The following is a 15,090-nucleotide window of genomic DNA, read 5'->3' on the forward strand; positions in this document are numbered from 1 at the left end:
GAGTGCTATGCTCCACTTGTGGATCACAGCACTGGGCAGGGGTCTTCTTGAGCACGGTCTGCCCCACCCCCCAGGTCTGCACAGTACAGGCCTGGTGGGCATCTCAGTCTCGCTTCTAGAAGGGAATGTTAGGCAGTTACTAATCGTTCCAACATTTACTGAACACTGAACGTAGACATAGCATCTCTCCTCTCCTCTCTGCCACCTGACACACATGTGACACAGCGGCCACACCTGCAACGCCTCTAGGGGCAATCTGTTCATTTTCATTTTGACTTTCTGCCATCTTGACTTACAGGAAGATGATTTCCTGGGTTGTTTTACTCTAGATAAAAGTTTAGTCTCCTGGTCAAATTTTTGGCAACTATGGGTCAACATCATACTGACTGGCCTTTGCCCTTTGTATGCTTAGGCTCCTTTTCGTTTATGGGGTCTACAATTTTTTCTAAGGAAAGGTTTAATGATGTAAACTTCCAGTCCTTCTGCTCACAGAGTTCAATTTGCATAAGTTAAATGGGGAGATTTTCCCCCCCAAGCTCCAGTAATTATGACTCAGAAGTTCCAAAGCAGACCTCAGATATTGTTTAAAAAAAAAAAAAAAAATTCCTGCTACAGAGGGTCTAAGGTTCTCAACTCCCAAATTCTTGATCTGGTCGGTTAATTGACCCAGAGCCTCTCAGAGGTCTGGAATAGAGGAAGGGCATTGGTAGTTTTAGAAAATACAATTATGTTAAAAACTGAAAGCTGGATGCGATGCGTCATAGTTGCACTCTCAGCACTGGGGCGGCTAGGCTAGGAGGAGGTTAAGCCAATTTCAGCTTCATAGGAAGTTTGAGGTCAGCCTGGTTTATTTGAGATTCTGCCTCACAAATGGGGGAGGCCAGTGAGATGGTTCCACTGTGTGAGTGCACGTTCTACCAAGCCTGATGAGCTGCGTTTGATCCTGGAAGCCCACACGCTAGAAAAAGAGTCCCTGCAAGCTGGCCGCTAACCTCCACACATGTGTCGCGGCATGCACATACATGTAAGTGTCTGTTAGTTAGTAATAGAGCAATCAATATTGGAATAAAAGGACCTATGATTTGTCCAGGATTATGAAGGAAAAGTGGGAGTGTCTGGCAAAGTGCTACCGTTGTGAATTTATTGTTATCTGGTAAATTCTGACATGGTGGAAAGATACGGGTGTGTTTGTCTGCGTTTCTGACACAGCTAAGACAAACTATCAGAACAACCTGAAGCCTTGGCGAGTTTGGCATCCAATGGCAGCTGACATCCACAGATCACATGAATGATCTTGGCTCTAGCGCCAGAGCTGGGAAGTGACTCCGAAGACAGAAAGATTGAGACATTACATACAGCTGCTCTGTAACGTCAACATCACCTGTTCCCATTTGTGATCCACTTCTCCAGCCAGGCATATTAAACTGATAGCTGACAGGTAAGTTAAAACCACACTTCTGTCAGTAGGTGTGTCTATATAATCAACCACACAAGGAAGGAGAGCATCCCATATAAAATTTAGGGTGACGGATACCTGAAGGCACTGCTCCAGCCCGTTGAAAAATCTCTAAGTATATCCCAACTTCCCAAAACTTATCTCTCCCTTCACCTAAAGTGACTGCCATCAAAGCCCACTTACTGAAAAGGGACAAATATGAGTTCCTTACACATTGTGTGGGAGAGATTCAGCAGCTAAAACTCACTTAGGAAACTAAACCCTTCCTGAGAACTAACATGTATCCAATACTGTATGCACAGGTGCTTGCATGAGAAACCTTTTTCTTTTCTTTTTTCTTTTTCTTTCTTTCTTTTTTTGTTCTTGCTTTTGAAAAAGAAGTGGCATACTTTCAAAAGTCAAGAAAAAAAAAACAATCATGCTTCGTATTGATGATTTTATGTGGCTGAATCTAATATTCCAGGTACTAAGAAATAGATATGTCATTTGTGAACACATACTGCACTGTTTTTTATTATTCCCCTCCAGTACTTGAGGCTAGATAGCTAATGATAAGGAAAGGTTTATTCTGACTTGTGGTTCTGAATACACAGTATGTAGGAGCTTCAAGTGATAGCCTTACCCCTGGGAAAGACCAAGTAGCACAGGACGTCACACGACAAGATGCTGAGATGTGGACAAGTTTAGTGATCTTTTTGCTTTTAAAACCACCAAGGGCAACATATGCCAAATCAAAGGAACTTGCTTGGAATTCCAGCTCTGTCTCTTGTTCTGTGGTCTTAACTGTTCTGTTCCCCAGTTTCAACACCTTTAAAATGGATATGTAGCTACTTTATGATAATGCCGAACTATTTATTAATACGGTATGTAGTAATATGATCTGAGGTTTGCTGAACACCTGTTGATATTATTATTATTATTATTATTATTATTATTATTATTATTATTATTATTATATTCTGGGTTACATGCTAAATCTCCAGGGAAAGAGGACCCTGAATTGGATCACCTTCTTCCAGTTAGAGCATTCCCTCTTTGGTTGTTGCTGTGAACACTGAACTTCCTCTGTACATGCATTTAAATCAGAGAGCAAGCAAGAATAATCAGACACATCACCAGAACGTAAGCCACGTGGCTCAGAAAGCTATGAGAAGACACTTCCCTGGGATGACTGTAAAACCAGCAGAGCTTGAGCACAGTGCATGTTGTAGGGCCGGGTCTGAGGTAACTTGAGATACTGTTTTCTAAGAAAGCAATCATACAGAATATTAAATATGAAATGAGGCAGCGGGCTGACGTTGTCACTCAGCGGTGACGCGCTTTCCTAACAGAAGCAATACTTTGTGTTGAAGCCCCCAAACCTCAAGGGGAAACAGAACACTGGTGAGTGAGCACGCTGATGAGATGCCACGAGAGAAACAGCTTCAGCATACTGTCTTCCGGTTTCATCCAGTGCACTCAGGTCCTCGCAGAAGACCTCTGCGAGCAACTCTCGTTCTCACCAAAATCGGCAGCACAGAAGGTTCCAGCAGCCTTAGGACAATCCTCTTTAAGGTATAGGCTCCAGGGCTGGGAAGTTCACAGAGAGCTTTGTATGCCATCGGGGGAGATTCAGTCTTCATGGGGAAGGAGCCCTAGAGGACAGGTTCTGTTCACTCTGTTGGATGGACTTCTCTTGGGATTGCCCCCTTCTCTAAAGAAAGAGGTCAAGTGACCATGAGACAGTGGAAAGTACAGCCCCCGCACTCTGTCATCCTTAGCAGACCAACCTCATTGACCTTCAGTCAATGACAACACAAGCTTCTTCCACTGTTGTCAAGAATAAGTTCAGGTATTGAACTCTAAAGCCTTGTGTAAAATTTGGCTCGATTTCACTCTCCTCAGCACGTTATATGTCTGCAGGAGAGCAATGATGCTGAGTGATGCAAAGGCTTGCTACTCTTGGTGGTCAACTTGACTATCTGGAATTAACTAACATCCAAACATGAAGGGCACATCAGTGAGAACGTCTTGCTTGATTTAAAATAGGAAGATCTACTTCTAATCAATATTTTGAGGCAGAAAGACACACACATGTTTGTGGAAGCCTATATAGGTACTTGGAAGGAGAAAGCCTGCTTGCTCCCTGCTTGCCTTTGCCTTGTTAGTAAGTTCATTCCTTCCTTGGCATTAGAGAATACTTTTTCGGGATTCCAGTGTTTACTGAAAAATAGCTTACATATCCAGCCTCATGGATGGAGCAACTACTGGATGCTTAGACTTTGGGTTCACAGCCAGCCATTGTTGGATTGGCTGGACCACAGCCTGTAAGCCATCCTAATAAACCCTCTTTGCAGAGGTCCAGTTTCAGAGTGAGGAGGGTCCTGAGACAGGGGTGAGTGGGAGCAGATCTGATTCAATAATGACTCAGAGTCAGTCATGGATGCAAGCTGTCAACTCTAGTGCTCTCCCTCATTGGCTGATCATTCTCATTCTTGTGACCAGAGAACCTGAACCCAGTCTTTTATTTACTAAAGCTTCGTCATCAAAGTGTTAACCATTGTTAATCACTTTTTATAAATCCTTTAATTTACGTACATTCTAGAAATCCCGGATCATTATCCCCCAACCCCAATTCCTTAAATAGAAACTAAACACAAGGGAAAAGCACATTTCCCTGTAGTCTTTGCACAGACTGCTCTTCACAGGTAGCTGGGCACAGCACTTGTGGTTTCCTGGTACAGCAGGCAGCAGTCATTACAGTAGCTATTTTCATGTAAGAACAGAAAGGTAACAGACTACTGAGGTTAAAATAATTTCTTACAAGGTTTCAAGTTTTATGTAAATATGGCAACTAGCTCTGATATCTCTCTACACATTGTCATCTCCTTCTACTAGCCAGGAGAACAAAGTAATAACTTTTTACATGCGTGTACAGCATCTTTTAATTCTCTAATCATTGTTTCCTTATCCTAGACATTCCATGGACTCATGTTCAAAATTGACAACCTCTCCATAAACGGTTAGTTCACTCACCCACTGTCCTTTTCCATTAAACCATACTGCCATTCTATTTGTTTCTAGATCATATACAGGCCTTTCTGCTATAAGATAAAGCATTCTATCATTTGCCTGTTTATTGTTGTTTTGTTGTTTTTTCTTTTTGTTTGTTTGTTTTTATAGATTCCTCCTTCTTTTCTTATCCATACCTTTTCTTCTTGAGACTATTTTAACTCTCTATCCTTGATGTTCCCAAGTTCACTCTGGCTAATTAATGCAGCAGTCATTGCTCCAGTGGACACATATATCCTCACATAATTCCAAATTTAAGGCCAAGTCACATAATGAGCAATTTCTATTAAGGACCACCTTGGTTTCTATGGTCTCTGTGGTTATGTCGTCTAGATCCTTTCCCAGGGCTCTAAAGGCCAGGCAGAAGGCCTGTTCCTCGTCACCCACAGCCCCAGGGCCACCTCCATTCCTGAGAATTGGATCTGTTTTGTTTATTATGGAGTGATTAGCTCTGAGTAATGGGGAAGATCTATTCCCCAGAAAGAGAAATTGAAAGTAAAGCAAATAGAAGAAAGAGCAGATCAACTTCAGGGCATTAGCAGTCATTAATACACGGGATATGATCATATTTCATCATGTTCATGTATGAAGTTTTCAAAAACAAAGAAAAGCTTCTAAAGAAGTAAATGCCAACTAAAGACTAAAAACCCAGAAGTTGGAAATCAGTCCCTAATGTCAGTCCTAAAACGACAGCGACTTACTGGCTTAAATAAGAGGTTGTGCTCTGACAGTGGCTACGTGTCTAGAAAAAAAAAAAAATGAAAAGAACATTAATGACCACTAGGAAATGTTAGGCATATGAAACTCAAGTGTCAAGTGTACTCATAAAAGAAAGGAGTTTCACTGTAGAATTTTGTGAGCCACAATGTCTATATTTCCCATGTGAAGTAACTGTTTTGTTTTTCTGCTTCTATAAGTGGAATAAATCATGTAAGGACCTTGCTAAAAATAATTTTCAGAGTTCTCTCCCAGATATTAATTTTTCATGTCAAGGATAAGCCTGTAATTTGAACAAGAACAGGAAGTGATGTAGAAATGGCAGTTTAAAGGTTCACCATTTGAAAAGCATTTCAGAAGAACCTGAGCTTTGCCCAGCCTCCTTTGTCTTCTCAAGGACATCCCATTGATTTCACCTTTCTAACTGAATTTATAGTCCGTGACCAACTTGTCTGTTTCACAGCAGTGGTCAAAGCAAGGATTGTACTTTCCGGGTTAGAGTTTTGGAAAGTTGTTATTTATTAAGAGATCGTTGAAGGCAAATTAATTTAGGGTGGCCATCTGACCCATGATGTGCAAGCACAGGTGTGTGAACCAGGTACATCTAGTAGTGTGTTGAGTTTCAGTGTCCTGGAAGGTGAGCAGGTGTCGCATGTTTGCAATTCCCATTACTTGGGAGACTAATGTGGGAGAATTGCATGTGTAGAGCCAGCCCCAGATATCATATAAGAACTGGTCAAATGTCATCTCCCAGATGTTTGAGTAATGAACAATAGAGTTAAAGTGGCTATGGGTATTTGTCATGCTCACTGTTCATCTCTACTTAGTATTACTATTGATATCAGCAGATGTTGGGGTCAGTGGACACCTCTGGCAGAGTTTCAGATTCTTGTGTTCCTGAACAAGAACCTGGACCAAGACATTGGGTAGAAGCACAAGCCAGAGACAGTTTGCTAGGAAAAAATGCACTTCCAAGAGAGGAAGGAAGTTGTTTCACAGTACTGTACAACAGTCAGGGACTTTACCTCATGAAAGTGAGCTTTCTGATTCACTTCTAACATGGGCTTTCTAGGGCTTGCTCGGTTACAGGTTTCCATAGCATTTAAATGTCTCATTGGCATTTTAATCTTCATGCAGAAGAGTGTGTATTATAACGAGGCACTATGGAGTGCCTGTATACCAGTGGCCTCAACTGGAATGGAGGGGGAAAGAGAGAAAAGCAGAAATAGGAGCCACTATGTCACCAGGTGGGAGCTCTCTACCAATTTCCCTTGAAACCATAACATATAGTATGAGGTTTTCTCGGATGAGGGAAGACCAGTAGAACCCAGCCAGCAAACACAGAAGGATGGGTCATGGTGGAGAAATGCCAGCTTCACAGGCAACCTTGGGAGGGCCTTGCCTTTGGAAGTTGTTGCCATTTTCATAACTTCTCTGTGTGATTCTATAGATTGTGTCCTTTCCTCTTCTTCTTTGGAAAAAAAGCTTTATTTATTTGCTTGTTCGTTCATTCATTCACTCATTCATTCATTTCTCTGATCAGAGATAGATTTGTGGCTTCGAAGTTGAAAAGACTTCCAGGACTAGCCAAAATTGGGAAGCCGAGCTGCAATTTTTATTAAAGATATTTTAATAAGGCTGAATTATGAAGATTAAGAGAAAGAGAGACTCTCAGAACAAATTAAGATATATCTGAGAGTTTGAGCTTTCCAGTAAGTCACAGAAAGTAAGATGTGCCCCAGAAAGAGGGGCTTCGTGCTGGTTAGTTTTTGTAAACTTGACACATACTCTAGTCACCCGGGATACGGAAGCCTCCACGGAAGGGTAGTCTCTATCGAATGGACCTATAGGCATATCTGTGCTGTGCTGGTTAAAGATTAATATGGGAAAGCCTAGCTAGCCACCTGTGGGTAATGTCATCCCTAGGCAGATGGTCCTGGGTTCTATAAGAAAGCAGGCTGAGCAAGTCATGGGAAGCGAGCCAGTAAGCACTGTCTCTCAATGGTTCGTTCCTCTTCTGCTTCTGCCTGACTTCGTGCCATGAATTCTCTCAGTGACAGACTGATTCCACCCATTAGTCAAATAAACCCTTTCCTCCCCACCCCTGGTTCATTTTTGTCGTAATATTTTTCATAGCAATTGGAAACAAACTAGGAAAGAGAATATAGTTGTGTTAGCATTGGCCACATATACCCTTTTGACAGCTCACAGGTTACTAAGACCTTTCCTGTCTTGATAAGAGGAACGTAAAGTGGCTCCAGGAAGCCTTGGATGTCAGGAGTCAAAATGGGACAAGCTAATAACTAGCAGGTGATCATCCTGAAGTGGCCTGCCTCAGATTATATATAATCTGTAACAGGTGAGCCCTCATTAAGCAAGGCTGTGAGGGACTCATTTTAGAAAAGATTCCTGCTATTAATATGCTTTTTCTGTTATTATTAAACATATATAACAATCACTAAGTAGGAGCACACCCCCTTTGAAGCAGATCTCTGCAGGTCCATGAAGATGTACTATCTTGTAATGATGCTATAATGACAAATAGATGACTTAAGTCTTAATGATGATCCTGTAAGAATTCCTAAAATTATATCTGTGATTATTAAGCTCTGTTTTAATGGGACTGCTATTGGGTCCTTTTCTTTTTTTATTTTTTATTTTCTGATAGTCAAAGGTGCAATGAGAATTCTGCCAGTCTCCCAAGTGTCACCAGTTAATTGCTCTTAGATGATAATCAGACTTTCTCCTACACAGAGCACCTTCCAAGAGGTTGTAAAACAATTAACCAAAGGTCACTAAAAGGCAACTAACGATTTATTATAGGTGCTAGGACAGAAGATAAAATATCAACTGGGTTTATTTATACAAAACTTCACTAATAAGTTAGTTATGGTTTTAAACCTTCAGTGAACCTGTGGAGCTCAGACAGACGGTGGATGTTTAGCCAGATAATTACTCCTAATGGATACGCATGAAAACATTCACTGTTGTAAACTTTTATTTCAATTTATGATTTGATATTTTGTGTGAAATTGTGATGAACTTGGTAACGTCTGATCATGTATTCTGAAACATGTATAAGTACTGAGGACAAAGAGATGAGCAAGATCAATAGAGGAGACGTTTTTCCCTTTCCCCACTTAGACTAGAATTCTTTCTCTTTCCCCACTTAGAGAATGTCCCCCCCCCCCTTAGGATCTTTCCACTTTCCCCTTAGATAGCTTTCCTAGGAAACTTTTTACAACTTATTAATAAACTGTATAATCACTTCTCTAAGTGTCTTCTCTTCCTGTGACTTCCTACTAGCAGGCTGAAAGTTAGAACCCAGCAGTTCCTGCTGAGATAAAACAAAGGCTACATTGCTTAATCCTCCACTGTTAGGCTACAGGTGTTAATTGCCTAAACCAGCCGTCATTTACCCTCAGAAAGAGCAAGAAAGTTTTTAGGACTTTTTAGAAGTTATCATCAGCATATCAGTATAGTTAGAGAGCTAGAAAGCCTGAAGACCCTCAGACTTTAAAGCCATCACCAGAGTTCTACTCTGTGACTCCACCACTACCCTGGCTCAGGCTGGGAGGCTCCCCGCACTTGGAACTGAAATCAAATCTGCAGAAATAAAACTGGAAGTTACTGGAGTTTACAGGAGGTTTTCCTTCATGTCCTTTCTCTGTAAATGGAATTTCACTGAGGTTTCTGAACAACGGCAGGATCATGGATGGAAAAGGAAAGGGGCCTCAGACAGTTGCTAATTCCTCTCCTTAGACCAATGGCAAAGGTTTCAGTTAGACCCACAGGCTGGTGCCTCTCTGCTCTCTCTCTTTTCATGCAGCCCTCTCAATTCCCTTCCTTTTTCTATTGCTTTACCCACAGTTATATCCTTCATTCTGTACAGAAAATGAAATGGAAGTCCAGGAGAGGAGAGGATCCAACTGGCTTCAGTGATCTCCCTATATCCATGTTCCTGGGACATGGACAGAATATGGCCTCCGTGGAGATTTAACCACACAAGTGTTAGTTTCGTCCATGGATGTGTGAGTGGTGTCAAGGCATGTTAGCATGTACGTAGACTCATTGCAGATTACGTAAACAAAGGCCTTGGACTGCAGTTGACATGACCAGTTGTGAGTGCTTAGAGTTCTAGATGTAGAAGCTTTTTAAATTAGTGGCTTCTAGGAAAAAAAAAAAAATCAATCCTCATTTGGACCTCACAAAAAAAAAAACCAAAGTGACATTTAACCCTTTCAGCTGCATCCTCACTAGCAGAATCACCCTTCAAATCATCTCAAGCTCACATGAAGAAGGAAAGGCAACAGGGAAGACAGGAGAGGGGCAAGAGTGTGCCAGCTGTTCATCCAGCACCAAACTGTGTGCTCTGAAAGCATACAGACTCTATACAGTGCTATACAGACTGAGCAGGCTGTATTTAGGAATATACGCATAGTGTGTGTGCGTGTGTGTGTGTGTGTGTGTGTGTGTGTGTGTGTGTGTGTATCCATATATGTGTGTGTATCCATATATGTGTGTGTACATAAGAACATTAATAGTAAAAGCAGAGGTCATAAATTTGAAAGAGAGCAAGGAAAAGAAGGATATATGGATGGGTTTAGACGGATGAAAGAGAAGGAGTAAATGATATTAACTATTTCATAATCTCAAAAATAAAAGAAGTAATTATTAAAAGAATGGGAACATATTCACTATTTACACCCCTGGGCCTGGTAGGGTCCTTCTCCTCATCTCTTGCCTGGATCTTGACCTTCTGGTCCAACATCTTCATTGACCTTTTTATCAACTAATTCATATAAACATGAAGAGAAAATAACAGGTGGGAAAGGGTCTTTGAAAAAAAAAAAAAGGCAAGTAGGGAATAACTGGGAGGGCAGCAAATCTAAAGCTCTCAGTTCATCATCTCCCATCCCAATTGTCTTCCTCCAAAATGAAAGCTCAATGTATACTTTGTTCTGGACATTTCCTATACATTTGTAGTTCTAGAATAGGAATGCATGGTTTCTGCCTGTATTATTTTATTACTTGATGTCATGTTCCCTCTGTTGTCATGGAGTATAAAGGGATGGCTCTGTTTACTTAGCTCATCTGCAGTGTGTAGTAGCAGAACTGCACTGAGCTTTGTTTAAATGGAAGGTCCTGACATATGGGCAGGGTTGGGAAGTACTCCAAGAGGGGCCAGAATGTCTTCAGTAGACTGGAAACTGAAAGTATGAAAGGATTAGGGAAGGGTCAGAAGACTACAGGAGGCAGTATCAGATGGGAACCTGTTATAACTACACACAAGCTTAGGAAAATGCTTTTGACCTGTGGTGGCTGGAGTTACAGAAAGCTAAGTGAATATGATCTCTCTCAGTCTGTCTCTGTCTCTGTCTCTGTCTCTGTCTCTGTCTCTCTCTCTGTGTCTCTCTCTGTGTGTGTGTGTGTGTGTGTGTGTGTGTGTGTGTTGAGTGTGTTGGTTTCATGCCCAGGAAAGGACGAAGCTGTGATTTACTGAACTAAAGCAGTTGTATCCTTATATCACTCTCTACAGTCCCATCTCTATCTAGATTGTCCCCAAACACTGATCCTATCAGCCACTTATTTAACTAAAGTGAACACACTGAAATATCCTTGCAAGTTCTCTTTGCAGTGGGGCATTGTGACCCCTCTTTAGGGGATGATGGTTTTAAATACAGTCAATGTTTTCTTCTAGTTACAAGTAGTGCTGTGTATCACAAACTTTTGTGTGGCACCGTATATTTTCTGGCCAACATGAAAATCAGCTGGCCTTGTTCTTCTTCCAAGTGTGTGCCCATATTAGGTGTGGGAGCTGCACACCAGGGTGGAGACTGGTACCCAGGGGCGTGGAAGAACGTTTATATTCCATACAGTGTCCACTCATGATGAGCCTCTTTACTGTATGTATTAGGATTTTGCCAGGCAGGGAGGCTGGGGACATAATGCACGTCACTCCCTGTTGCCACCCTTCCTGACAGCAATCCGTCATAAATATCAAATTCTAAGAACAGCCATGTCCCTGCCATTGCTTGTCTGATGATTGGAATTGAGTAACAATGACAGAGAGACTATTGTTTTGGATCAAATGGTTTTAAGCCCCAACAGATCAGGTTAACACCAAAGCAGAGCTATGTAGGCTAAATAGTCACCTCTTGAAATTGTTTATTGTTTATCTGATTATAGAGAAAGTCAGGGTTATCAGTTAACAGCCAGTTTTCCTAAGCCAACCAGAGACAACCGTTGTCAGGGTAACCAAGTTCTCTCCACCTGAATCCTTACCTGAAAGGGACTTTCCTTTTGTTCTGTCTCCTATGCTGGCCTTAAAAGAAACTTAACATTGAGATGAGCTGCTTTCTGTTTCAGCCTTTGTCTGTCTACAGACCAAGCCTTCCTTCTTGTTTTATTTATTCTGTTTTATGGAATGAACTATTGCCAAGTCTAAAGTAAAGCTAAAATCTTTAAGTAAAATCATTGTAATTATTATTTTTATTGGCTCTCTAATAGTAGTAACATACATTTCTGTCACTCAGCGTGTTTGTTTTATGACACAGTATTAAATACTTAGTTTAACTGGGTTTTGGTACTTGGTCCTTCTGATTGGGAAGGTAGATTTGGGAACTGATCCATTACTAGCATTTGTCAGCAAGTGGAACAAAGGCACGCTGGCACGAATTCATCAGACCATCTGTTTTAGTTGCTGTTCTGTTCCCATGAAGAGAAACAACGACCAAGACAACTCTTAGAAAGAATTTAATCGTGGGCTTGCTTACATTTTCAGAGTTAGTCCATCAGCATCATGGTGGGGGCACGGTGGGAGCAGGACACCACTCAGCTCTGGAACAGTAGCTGAGAGTTACATCTTTTGCAGGCAGAGGAATCAAGACCAGGCTTAGCCCATCCCCAGGGACACACTTCCCCCAACAAGGCTACACCTCCTAATCCTTCTCAGATGGATGTACTCCCTGATGACTAAGCAGTCAAAGCTATGGGCCGATGGGGGCCACTCTTATTCAAACCACCACACCATCTAAGATGGAGCTTGTAAAGCTAAAAAGACATGAAGCCTTTCTAACATTTGCAATCCCACTTCTGAGAAACTATTTTTGTAAGTGAGGAGAATTACATAGGAACACATGCAAACATTTTCTCAAACACAGTTTGTATAGCAACAGAAGCAAAATTGCAAAGAACAAAAGCCAAAATAAAAAAGCCACATTGAAATTCCTACTATTTTCTGAATTAAGTCATAGAATAGAATTTCATGCAGCTATTTTTTAAAACCTGGACCTATATCCATTAACCCGAGAGTGCTGCCCTCTTCCACTATGAGAGCTGTGCCTGCAATGAGATAGACTTCAGTCTTAATCATCCCTGGACAGCTTACAGAGACCCAGAAATCAACGGGTTCCAAAGTTCAGCGCTATTTGGGAGGAGCCTGAAGCAGGAAGATCCCAAGTTTGAGGCACGCCTTTAGATATAGAGTAAGTTAATAAGACTCTACTTTCTCAAGGCAAAAGACAGGCTGGAGGATAGCTCACTGGTGCATATGTAGCAGGTAAGGTGCTCTAGTTTCCAGCCAATCCCACCCCCAGAAGGTAGGGTGGCAGGCGTGGAAGAATTACTTTATTCTAGTGGAGAGCAGAAACCTCTGGGCTTGTCATCTGACTGTCTCATGGTATAGATTCATATGTTTTTTTTTTCAACAACTTGCACTGCAAGTGATCTGTCGGACAGGATCCAGATAATGCACTGTTAGCACTCCACGGTTCCGAAAACAAGTCTCTGCTGGACTATTTTCACCTGAATGACAAAGCACTCCTCCTGGGATCCTTTGTCTTGACAAGCTCACTGGTAACTGATGCATCTCCATATTCTGTGACAGCTTTGCTCCTATGAACTGAGCACTGCATATGCATCGGCTTCTCTGCTTACAAACCAGACATCCGTCCAATGTCTCCCTGGACCTCTGCCACATCACTCTCCTTCATCCACAGTGTGTCAGAAGTAATAGGGACAGTCCCAGTCCCCTTAGCTCCTTTGTTGTCTCTTATGGGCTGTCCAGGGTTGGGTATGATGAGAGGCTACTGAGAGTGATCAGGGAAAGCCCCATTTCAAGCGATGAACATGATTCAGCGATGCTGCTTGAGTCCATTACTCATCTCCAGTGAGTGGACACGGCAGTTCAAGCTAATTGAACTAATTAGGTAATTTGAAACTGTACCAACTTTGTTGCCTGCATCTGTCTGGCTAAAGAGGGCAAGACTGCCCTCTGCTGCCTGAAGGCAAGCTTTACATTTATTTATTTTTCATACCTATATATGCCCAGGGTCACTGATACTGGTTGTCAGTAGCCAGAGGACAGAGTACTTAAATTAATTACAGCTTAACGTTGCTGTAGAGGCATAATGGACTGGGAGAAGCTGAAAACTTCAAACATCATCCTTGGGGAGCCAGCTTTACTGAATCCTCCAGTAAAGGACTGTTTCTCAATCAACACACTTCCTGTCTGCTGTGACTCTGATCTAAATCATTTTCTCTTTTTCACTCAACTCCTCATTCTTTTGCTTAGTCTGCTCATCCCATTAGACCCACGGCTGCTTGTGTTCCACTGGTCCAGGCACCTCTCCTCTGGACACCCATCAGTCCATTCCTCCATTCTCCACAGCCTCCATGCTTCCTCGATGGCCAACACTCCCTCCATGGCCGAGAACTAGGCCCCGGGGATTGCAAGTGTCTGGGGGTCCTTTTCCTCTTCAGATGAGCAGGGATCACATTCAGTTTGTTCACTGCCAGGACTAGTTCTATTGTCAGTGCAACAAAGAACACACAGGATCCTTTTGGTCTTGGGAAAGCAGGTTTTGAATGGTTGTTATGCAAGCTGAAGTCAGAGCACTGAGGGAAACAGAATATACTCGAGAGAAAAGATATTAGTCCTTTGAGTTTGAGAGGTCAGAGGCAAGTTGACATGAGGGGGGAGAAGTACTGGAGTAGGAGTAACGGAACTGAGACTTGGCATGACATTTACACACCATAGGATATAGTGTGCACATCTGACAAGCAGCAAGAGGCTCGGAGAAGTTATATTTGTCCCAGGGTTATTCAGCTGGGAGTTGCAGTTAGAACAGCAACCCACAGATCATACCTGTGAGTCTATCTACCTCATAAAGGCCAGGGGCTTTAGAATGGTTAGCTTTAAAAGGAAGACATCATTCATGGACGAAAAGTAGCACCAGTATGGGCGACATTTAAGGAAGTAGTATTAAACCAAGTCAGTTGGCGGAGCACACGAAGTGTGAAGATTTGAAGATGAACTCCTCAGTGAGAGCCTCGAACCATACCTGTGGGGATCCATTAGGAGCTGCTGGGAGAAGAACTCACCAACAGGAAGTGGCTTCAATTCTTCCCACTCCGTATAGCACACAGGACTGGTCTCCCAACTTTAGGACTGGAGAAAAGGATGGGTATTTATCCAATAGGGTAAGGAGGACACACACGTAAAATGAGTTTTGATAGAAGGGTCTATAAGCCATGAAAATCAAGGCTTAGTGGGAAGAACCAGGGGGCAGGAGATGCTCAGAGATGAAATGAAAAGACTAAAACTTCTGTGAGATCCAACAGCACATAAAAGGAGAGGACAGAAGGCAGAAAAGGTGGCCATCTTTGATGAAACTGAGTGGCCATCTTTGATGAAACGGAGTACATAAGTTAGGGACCAAACCAGAAATCTGGCTGCACCAATGTAATTAAATGTTGATTTCCCGTGTGTTCTGTCTGCCCCTCCCAGAGTTAGGCAGTCCAGACAAGTTCAATAAGTCCCATTTCCCAACCTCATTGTCACCCACAGGGTCAAGCTTGTGGCG

The 15,090-nt window shown here is 42.2% G+C and overlaps 1 non-coding gene across 1 annotated transcript; it reads right to left on the reverse strand.

Annotated features, from left to right (window-relative positions):
• Positions 1-124: 124 nt before the first annotated feature.
• Positions 125-256, reverse strand: LOC115065063. The gene has a single exon (XR_003844861.1). It is a non-coding gene; the product is annotated as a small nucleolar RNA SNORA17 (small nucleolar RNA).
• Positions 257-15,090: the final 14,834 nt, after the last annotated feature.

Source organism: Mus pahari, chromosome 11 (genome assembly GCF_900095145.1).
Source record: "Mus pahari chromosome 11, PAHARI_EIJ_v1.1, whole genome shotgun sequence".
Lineage (NCBI taxonomy): Eukaryota > Metazoa > Chordata > Mammalia > Rodentia > Muridae > Mus > Mus pahari.